This window comes from Triplophysa rosa, linkage group LG16 (assembly GCF_024868665.1).
Source record: "Triplophysa rosa linkage group LG16, Trosa_1v2, whole genome shotgun sequence".
NCBI classification, from domain to species: Eukaryota; Metazoa; Chordata; class Actinopteri; order Cypriniformes; family Nemacheilidae; genus Triplophysa; species Triplophysa rosa.
In genome coordinates this window covers 15,741,118-15,750,427 of record NC_079905.1, presented here as the reverse complement: position 1 = coordinate 15,750,427, position 9,310 = coordinate 15,741,118, and positions in this window count along the sequence as shown.

Here is a 9,310-nt window from a genome sequence, read left to right as displayed (position 1 = left end):
GGAGTTAATACTTGGGATATAACTCTATAACTCTTTGAACAATCTAAATGTGTTGTAGTCTTATGTAATCCATCATCGCATTGTGTGTGTGGTTTTTTTGTGAGTTGAGCAGCTAGATCCGAAAGGTCAGCTGCATGTTTTGGGCATAAAATAGGGAAGGCATTGTGGGAGTTAACATGAGCTTTTTAAGAGAAATTGGCTTAAGCAGTTCTAGCTGAGCTACTAAATAAACTGCAGGTATGCCATTGGCTCTCTAAAATTGAATTTGCATGACCTGCTAAGAATGTGAGAAATTGCAACGTTTTCATGATAAATGCAAAGCTTCGCAAAGTATGCCGAGCTCTTGAAATAGGGCCACTTAACCTATAGATCTTCCATTCCAACCTATGTTGTTCCAATTGCTTCCATTGTTTCCCTCATCTGTAAGTTGCTTTGGATAAAACCGTCTGCTAAATGACTAAATGTAAACGTAAATGTAGAGCGCATTGAACACTAACTCAGCTTATCAGGAATCTATTACAAAACTACAGCGACACACAAGAGTGATTCTAGTGATCTCATCTGAATAATTCAGAGTCAACTCATATTACAATTATTAATAAATTACATAAGAGTTGTGAGACCTGTTTCTGGTTCTTTCATAGCACATCTAGATATAGATGAATGATCATGTGCTGTATCTTTGGTGGTGGTTGTCTGGGTGCTTGCCGGCCCCAATCAGGACAGCCAACCTCTGACCTTTTTCACACTGCATCATTCAAGGCATACAGTATGCATAGGCAACACTTGTTTAGTCATTGACCATTTAATGTGAATGTCACATGTGACTAGACCGTAAATAAGTGAATTCATGCACAGCCATAACACTACTGCGCTTTGGGTATGATGTTACAATGTCAAGTTTATTTTTAACGTAGCACTTTTTTAACAACTTGCATTGTTTTAAAGCAGCAACACAGCAAACACATTAAATAAACAGGCAATAGAAATAGATGTATTGAAAGAAGAGAAAAGTGTATACTGTACATATACTGTACATACAGCCACAGAGAAAAATTAAAGGGATAGTTCGCCCAAAAATAAAAATTCTAACATCATTTACTCTATGACATTTTTGTTGCGATATTTTTGTCCTTTTCACTGTAAAAAAAACCCCTTAATTTTACAGATTTTTTCTGTTTTTCCATGTTTAATGCCAAATGTCATGTTTTTTTTTTACAGATTTTTCATGTATTTTTCAAATACCGTCAAAAAAGTATAAAATTACAGAAAAGGCTGCAAATTTACAAGAAAAACAGGGAAACCATGTACATTTACATGGAAAACCTGGTATTTCATGATGTATTGGTGGCACCCCAGCTGCCAGAAAATGTTCTTTTTTTTACAGTGTAGTCAGGAATGTTTGACTTGTGACCCACCAAGCAAAAGTGGATGAGTTATGTTTCAAAGTTTAACACTTAAAAAAAAACTCAAGACACTTAAAAACGCAACATCAATAGTGATTTTTGCATAATGGTAATTGTGACAGCACAATAAATAATTAATCACATTGGTTTATGTGGCATGCAAAAAACAAGAACAATTTCTGTTGAACACATAGGTTTATATATTTCTCTCTCTCTCTCTCTCTCTCTCTCAAAATATGAGGACGTTTAATTAATGTATTCTGGTCATCAGCTCCACACTGTACTGTTCTATGAGAACACATTGTTTTCCTGCACAGAGTTAAACAACCTGTCAGCTTGCCAAATTTCTCTAATGAATGAGGTCAGCAAAGCATGTTGACTTATTACTGATGTAGAGATGTGGTGATTTTCAAACGGCAAGAAGCGCTGAACCGCTTATCAGCTTCATATGAGGTGTCACCAATCCTTTAACATACGCACAAACAGGCCATTGGAGTGAAGGAACAAATTGTCCGTCAATGAAGAAAGTGAATCATTAATGTTCTTCTTTTGCTTATGACGTCATCAGACCGTTGAGAAGGCTGGTGTTGTCATTAGTTGCACCAGTAGATCTAGAACACAGGTCAAAGGTCAAGGTGAGACTACTGCAATAGGACCAGAGGGCTTTTGGGCATGTTTGTCAAGTTTAAATGCTAACTCTCTCCAGTTTCAGAGCGTTACAGATACTATCATCTCACACAGACACACAATATGTCCGTTATGAAGGTTGCCATTGGGCAGTAAATGTATAAGAAATGAAGAGTAATGTCCATAATTTGGGTTTGGTCTTCAAGGTCTTTCATTGTCCTCCAGACGCCGTGCTTCATTATCCAGAACCGGGTCTGGTTTAATCCCACACATCTATCCAAAGATAAACTGCATATAGTCGGTGTCCTAGCTTAATGATAATACAAATATTGACTAGAGTCTAATAAATGCTTCTCAGTGCTAAATCAGATATTGCTTTGTGGTGAGTTAGCAACTAGCATCGGGTCAATGGGGTTTTCTGACAATGTAAATATCAGTTTATCTCTGAGGTTGTCTTTAATTACTGTGAGGATACAAAATGGACAGGGTTTATTTTTGTTTTGGGGAGAAGCTCAGCTCTCTGTGAGCTCGACTGGAATTCTAATGTCTACCCAAGTCAGAAAACAACTCCACGAAATCCTCTCCAGTACACAAAAGATGTTTTTGTTTTTCCTGCAAATTCCTAACAATGTCAATCTCACAACCCAAAACAATCAAGTGTTGCATCTAGCGCGAGAACTCGAGCTTTCCAAAAACCTTTTATAATAAGCACCTTCACATCCGGAAGAAAGCCGATGAGGTAGCTGCTGTTTCTGTGTGTGTGTGCAGATTTGCATAAAGAGATTAAAAACATCAGGAGACGTAGATAAGATCAGGAAATCTAGTTAGGTGACATGAGATGTTATTAATAAAGATTTTCCAACAGAAAGGCCATTCCTGTGGGGTCTTTTGCAATGCAAGGGTCATTTAAGTATTACTGTAAATGCTGAAGTGTTGCCAGAAATCAGGCCTATTTCTGCAAAATCCTGTTTGTTTATCGTAACAGAAACCTACTGATGTGATGTAACCAGAAGGCTTAATTTTGCATGCGTGTGCCCAAATTTAACATAGACATAGCACTACATGCATGCACGACGGGTATCATTTGACAGTAATAAAGTCTATTTTTTACAGTTTTTTAAGCGATAGTTGACCCAAAAATGAAATTCTGTCATCATTTACTGTCTTCATTTCAAACCTTTATGACTTTCTTGCTTCCTCAGAACACAAAAGTAGATATTTTGAAGAATGTTGATAACCGAACAGCACTGGCCCACATTCACTTCTATTGTATGGACACGAAACCAATGCAAGTGAATGGGAGCCACTTAACAACCTTACGTCATAAAGGTTTGAAATGACAAGAGGGTGACTAAATGATAGCAGAATTTTTATATTGGGGTGAACTATCACTTTAAATTTTATTATTAGGGTTAGATGTGCATATGATTGCCTTATCAAACACCATTTTTCAGCTTCACGTAGATTTTTTTATAAGACGCTCTATCCAAACAGAATTGCGTCCAGTTATAGGAACACTACGTGTCTCACATTGCCGTTGTGTGAAGTATATATTTTTGGGTTAGTATTAGCATTACAGCCTGAAGCAATGTTTTTACATTTAGGATAGTATCCGGAGTGACTACTTTTTATCAGTATGTGTGTTTCCCGGAACCCATGACCAATGCATTACTCTACAAATTCTACACAATGTTCATGTATTTCTATCCATGTAAACTATCCCTACTTGATATCTCAGCATTCAAGGAGTGCTTCCTGTGCTTTATTTAGCATTCTGTGTGTTAGGCCCTAAAATATAATCGCACCCAAATCCTCCAGTTCCTCCATCCGGTGCCTCTCGCCTTCCACTGCTCACCCCCGCTGCCATTTCTGTCTGTTTTTCTCGTCTTTCGAAACAAAAACACTTTGGAGGGTTATCGCGGTGTGGAGCGGATTCCTGACATTTTTCCCAGCGCTGACAGGGAAGCAGCGCTGTCCCTGTGGTCGTGCAACAAAACACTCGGGAGATGTGCGGGAGACAAGGGGAGGAATAGAGATATCTTAGACAGCATACCATACAGACTTGGCAATGAGAGTTTGATAACATTTATGCCCATTCAGCTCAACCATATGCTTCTGGGTGCTAAAACTCACCTTTCTTATATGTTTGAGGTCTGACATTTCATTCTTACGTTCATTATAAACATTTTTTCTCAAAACATTCACAGAATTATGGAGTCTGGGTATGTGAATGTGGATTCACATGACTCTGTGAGGAGGTGTTGTGTGTGACCACTAGCACTCGTGGAATGGTTGCTGTATTGTTTGGGTTGTGTCTATGGGCAGTGGTGTGTTTCAGGGTTTGCCTATGTGGTCAGTTCTCCTCACGGTCAGTCAGGCTCGAAATCACTCAGATGGACCGCTTAAAATAACAATAGGACACTTTAAAAGAATCGTTCACCCAAAGATGAAAATTCTGTTGCTATTTGGAGTGTTTACACAACAACATAGTAGTACAAACTAGTTAAAGAATGTTTTTCCTTCACATTATTTTAAAGTTATACGTATAGATGACAATGTTGTCAAAACGATCTGCATTCACAAACAGTAAAATCGCCAGTGTTAAAAAAGGTCAAATTAACACTCACGGTGTATATATAATCCACACTCTCAAAGTGTGGATTATATAAACATTGTGAGAGTTAATTTGACCTTTTTTAACACTGGCGATTTTGCTGTTCACTAAACTACTAGAAACACTGTATTATGCATGCCAGGCCAGTATTTGGCAATGTCACTTTATAAAGAAAGACTATGTGCTTGCGCATGTACAGTACAGATACCCAGGTTTTACCCGAAATCACTTTTTGTTGGTTTAAATGTGTGTTTGTATTTGCCATATGTACATAGAAAACAATAAAGCCATGCCCATAACACAATAGAAAATGTAATGGTTACAATAGGAATTGCATTGGTTTTAATAGAATGGTATTTTAATAGAATGGTATGTGATGGATTCTATTGGTGGGGTGTTATCTGGCCGATTAATCCTATTGAAATAATGCCCAAAACACACTGCAAAAAGGAATTTTGTAGTGGTTTTAATGCAAAAATGAGTTATAATGGTATTTTAATGAAAACCATAAGAATTTATGTGATGGTTTCTATAGGGTTTCTATTGTTGTTGTTTTTTCAGAAGGATTGTGTCTCCGCTGGTTGTAGTGGTTCAGTAAGTCTACACTTTGCTGGAGAAATGTTAACAAGTATGTTGAGTAGCACAAACACACAGTCCTATAGTATGTCATTGTTGTTTTGGTTATACTAGTGCAGGCCTATGACTAAACCGTAATACACATGTGAATGACATCACAGTTTTTACACAGTCACGTTTTGATACAACAAAACGTCTCAAAAGTTTGCATTTTCAGGCCCCCAAATGGCGTGGCCATCTAAATTAACTGCTGAATTGCATTACAAGTTTTCCGTTTTTAGTTGAACACAGTAATGTGTAAATGCCCCCTAACTCAATGGCCATTATTTCCATATGGCTGCTGAGCTCCAAAACGAAACTTTTGAAGCCATATGTATGTTGCAACATGTTGAGCCATTGGGGTCATTTCACTCATTTTGTCATGGTGCTTATATGGGAAATGTGGGTTTAAATCTGACCTTCGTTGTATATGTATACAACTCTTCTATATTCTGTACTTCGCCATCTTATTTACAGCATGACACCCCCAAAAACTTGTCCACACCGCACTGCAGCTCAGCATTGTTCCCCGAGGGATGATTCCTGGACAATGTTGGACTTAAACGCAGCCCAACAGGTTGGAAAAAGCTCTGAAACATTGATGAAGCACCTAAAAGCCTGAATAATTCAAAGTGATTAAAGAGCGCTGAACGCTTGCAGGGCTTTAGAGGTGCAAATCAGAACATCCAATTAGGTTACTGCCTCACAGGGCTGATAAAGCAAGGTGTGAATGAGCGGAGTTTAAGAACCAGTGTTAATTGTGAAAGGAGAACGCCCTAGATGAACTGTGACTGTGTTAACATTATGCCGCATCTAGACTGTAACTATTATGAAGGTGTTATATTGTGAGAGCGTGTAAATGTTCTCGGATTCATTCAGCACTTCTCTTGTAGTAAACCTGAATATCACGCTGGCATCTCAGTCTACAACAACTGCAGTGTAAACAACTGTGCTTTTCACTGCAGTCATTTGGCAGAGCTGACAGATGTCTGGGGGACAGAAACCATGTTTTGGCGTGTGAACACATTGTGGCAGCAGATTCTGCTGTGCTCTTAATAGCCAGGATAGTTTAGATACTGTGTGTGTGCGTGTGTTTGTTGTCTATCTTAGAACAATCATATGTGAGGTCTGATATCTCAGTCACTTGTCAAAGACCGCAGTGAGATTAAATGGAGGGTAAACAGAGACGATTGCTGCTCCTCAGATTTCCTCTTGAGAAGAAGCCCTTCAGGTGTATTTTCTACTGTCCTGTATGTCTACAATTATTCACCTTTCATTTCAAACTGAAAACTCATAGTCTGTTTTTCTTTGTGTATACAAATCTAGCTTGAGTCTTTCAAAAATAAACACACACACACATGCATATTTTCAGTGCATTTCCATTTTTCACCATTACATCATAACGTCTGCTGGCCTGGTTTAGTCAACTAAGTTCCACAAACCAACTTTCTCCATCTACTGTATGTGTTTCTTTCACGTAACTAATGTGTCCGCAAGTGTTGGATCGTGTGAGTTGTGGATACTCCCTCCTCCCGCCCTGCAGGCCTGAAGCGCAGCACCTGTTTGACATCAGCAGCTGTCATTGTTTGGCTCCCAGATGTAAGTGATACGCAAGATCACCTTCTCTGTCTCTCCGTCTATATGTCACCCCACCTCAGGTCCTGATCAGTCTCTGAGAGAAGATCAGGGGTGGGGGTAATTGAGGAAATGGAGAAAAAGAAAGAAGTTAAAGAAAGAAAGTGGGAAATTAAGGGAAAATGTGGTAAAGAATGGGGAAGGGAAGAAGTATATAAGGAAAATATGGAAAGTGAATAGAAGAAAATGGAATACAGAGGGAAAATGAGAGAAGGAAGTGCGGAAGGGTAAATGTGGGAAAGAAGGGATGAAGTAGGAAGAGAGAACAATAAGGAAGCAGGAAAAACGAAGTAGTAGTACTTAGGAAGTGAAGTGGCAAGAGAAGGGAAACATGAGAATCAAATGTGGGAAAAATGCATGGAAGGAAATCATGGAAAGGAAGCAAGGAGGGGAAATCATGTGAAGAGAGTGGGGAAGAAAATGGAAAAGTGGAATAAAGAGGGAAAACATTAAAAAGAAGTTAGGAAGGGGAAAGAGAATGGAAACATGAGAATCAAATGGGGAAGAAAAGATGTGGAAGGAAAACATGGAAAAGAAGGGAAAACATGGGAAGAGAGTGGGGAAAGGAGAGAAAACATGAAAAAGAAGTTAGGAAGTGAAGTGGCAAGAGAACGGAAACATGAGAAAAAAGATGGGAAATCAAACATGGAAGGAAAGTAAGGAAGGGTAAAGAAGGGAAAACATTAAAAAGAAGTTAGGAAGGGGAAAGAGAATGGAAACATGAGAATCAAATGGGGAAGAAAAGATGTGGAAGGAAAACATGGAAAAGAAGGGAAAACATGGGAAGAGAGTGGGGAAAGGAGAGAAAACATGAAAAAGAAGTTAGGAAGTGAAGTGGCAAGAGAACGGAAACATGAGAAAAAAGATGGGAAATCAAACATGGAAGGAAAGTAAGGAAGGGTAAAGAAGGGAAAACATTAAAAAGAAGTTAGGAAGGGGAAAGAGAATGGAAACATGAGAATCAAATGGGGAAGAAAAGATGTGGAAGGAAAACATGGAAAAGAAGGGAAAACATGGGAAGAGAGTGGGGAAATTAGAGAAAACATGAAAAAGAAGTTAGGAAGTGAAGTGGCAAGAGAACGGAAACATGAGAAAAAGATGGGAAAGAAAACATGGAAGGAAAGTAAGGAAGGGTAAATAAGGGAAAACATGCGAAGAGAGTGGGGAAGAAAAGGAAAAAAGTGGGAAAAGGAAGGAAAACATGGGAAAGAAGATAGGAAGTGAAGAAATTGTAAGAGGATGGAAAACATGAGAATCACATGAGAAAGAGAAGGGAAAGGGAGGGAAAATGTTATGAAGTAAAGACGTGGTAAGAGACGGGAAAACATGGGAAAGAAGTTAGGAAGTGGCAAGAGAAGGGAAACGTGAGAATCAAATGGGGAAGAGAAGGAAAGAAGTGGGAGAAGGAGGGAAAAGGGGTTAGGAAGTGAAGAAATGGTAAATAAAAGGCGTGGAAGAAAAACATGGAAAGGAAGTGAGGAAGGAAAAACATGGGAAAAGAGTGGGGAAGAAAAGGAAAGAAGTGGGAAAAGGAGGGAAAACATGGGAAAGATGTTAGGAAGTGAAGAATCGGTAAGAGAAGGGAAACATAAGAGTCAAATGGGAAAGAGAAGGAAAGAAGCGACGAGGAGGAAAACATTTGACAATAATGCGGAAGGGAACAGAAAACATGGGAAAGAAGTGGGGAAGGGAAGAAGGAAAGTAAGAAAGATGGCACATATGTGCATGTGTGACTGGGTGTCCTATGGCCTCCATGCTGAGTGAAAGCTGGGTCACAGCTCATGCTCCAGATGGCTAAGAGAGGGTTGTGTGTCATATGTGTGTGTTCTACCAGAGCCAAGTGCTTCAGGCTCTGGGCCTCAGGTTACATTCACAAGTCTTTGACAAGAGCTCATCACCAAAAAATGCCTCTCATCCTCTCATTCTAACACTTATTCTCTGCTCTTCTATTTTGTGTTGCTCCGTATAATCAGGCACTTTGGCAGATACGAGAAGCAAATGGAGTGTGTTGCTGAACTGTAATGAGTCTCATCATTACCTACGACTGAATGGGCGAGAGAGCTATGTACAACCTCTTATAAGCACTGCTATAAAATCAGCCCGGTACCAACGGCACGTCGCACCACATAAAGCCACGCTGCCTCTCATCGCCTCCCACGGTACGAGCGACCAACGTTTGAACTTCGCCTCTGTCGTGTCAGGCAGTCAGCAGAGGATGTTATGTCTGTGGCGGTGTTAGTGGTTCCAGACGGTGCCCGCGAGAGCACACTGGATGCAGTTTAAGTGTTTTTTCAGTAGATTGATTCTTAATGAAATCCTGTCAGACTGATATGATTATGGTACCTGAGGGTGGCAGCCGGGCAGAGATGGCTAATTAAGTATATGAGGTCTGCTCTGCAGTAGAACTAGCATG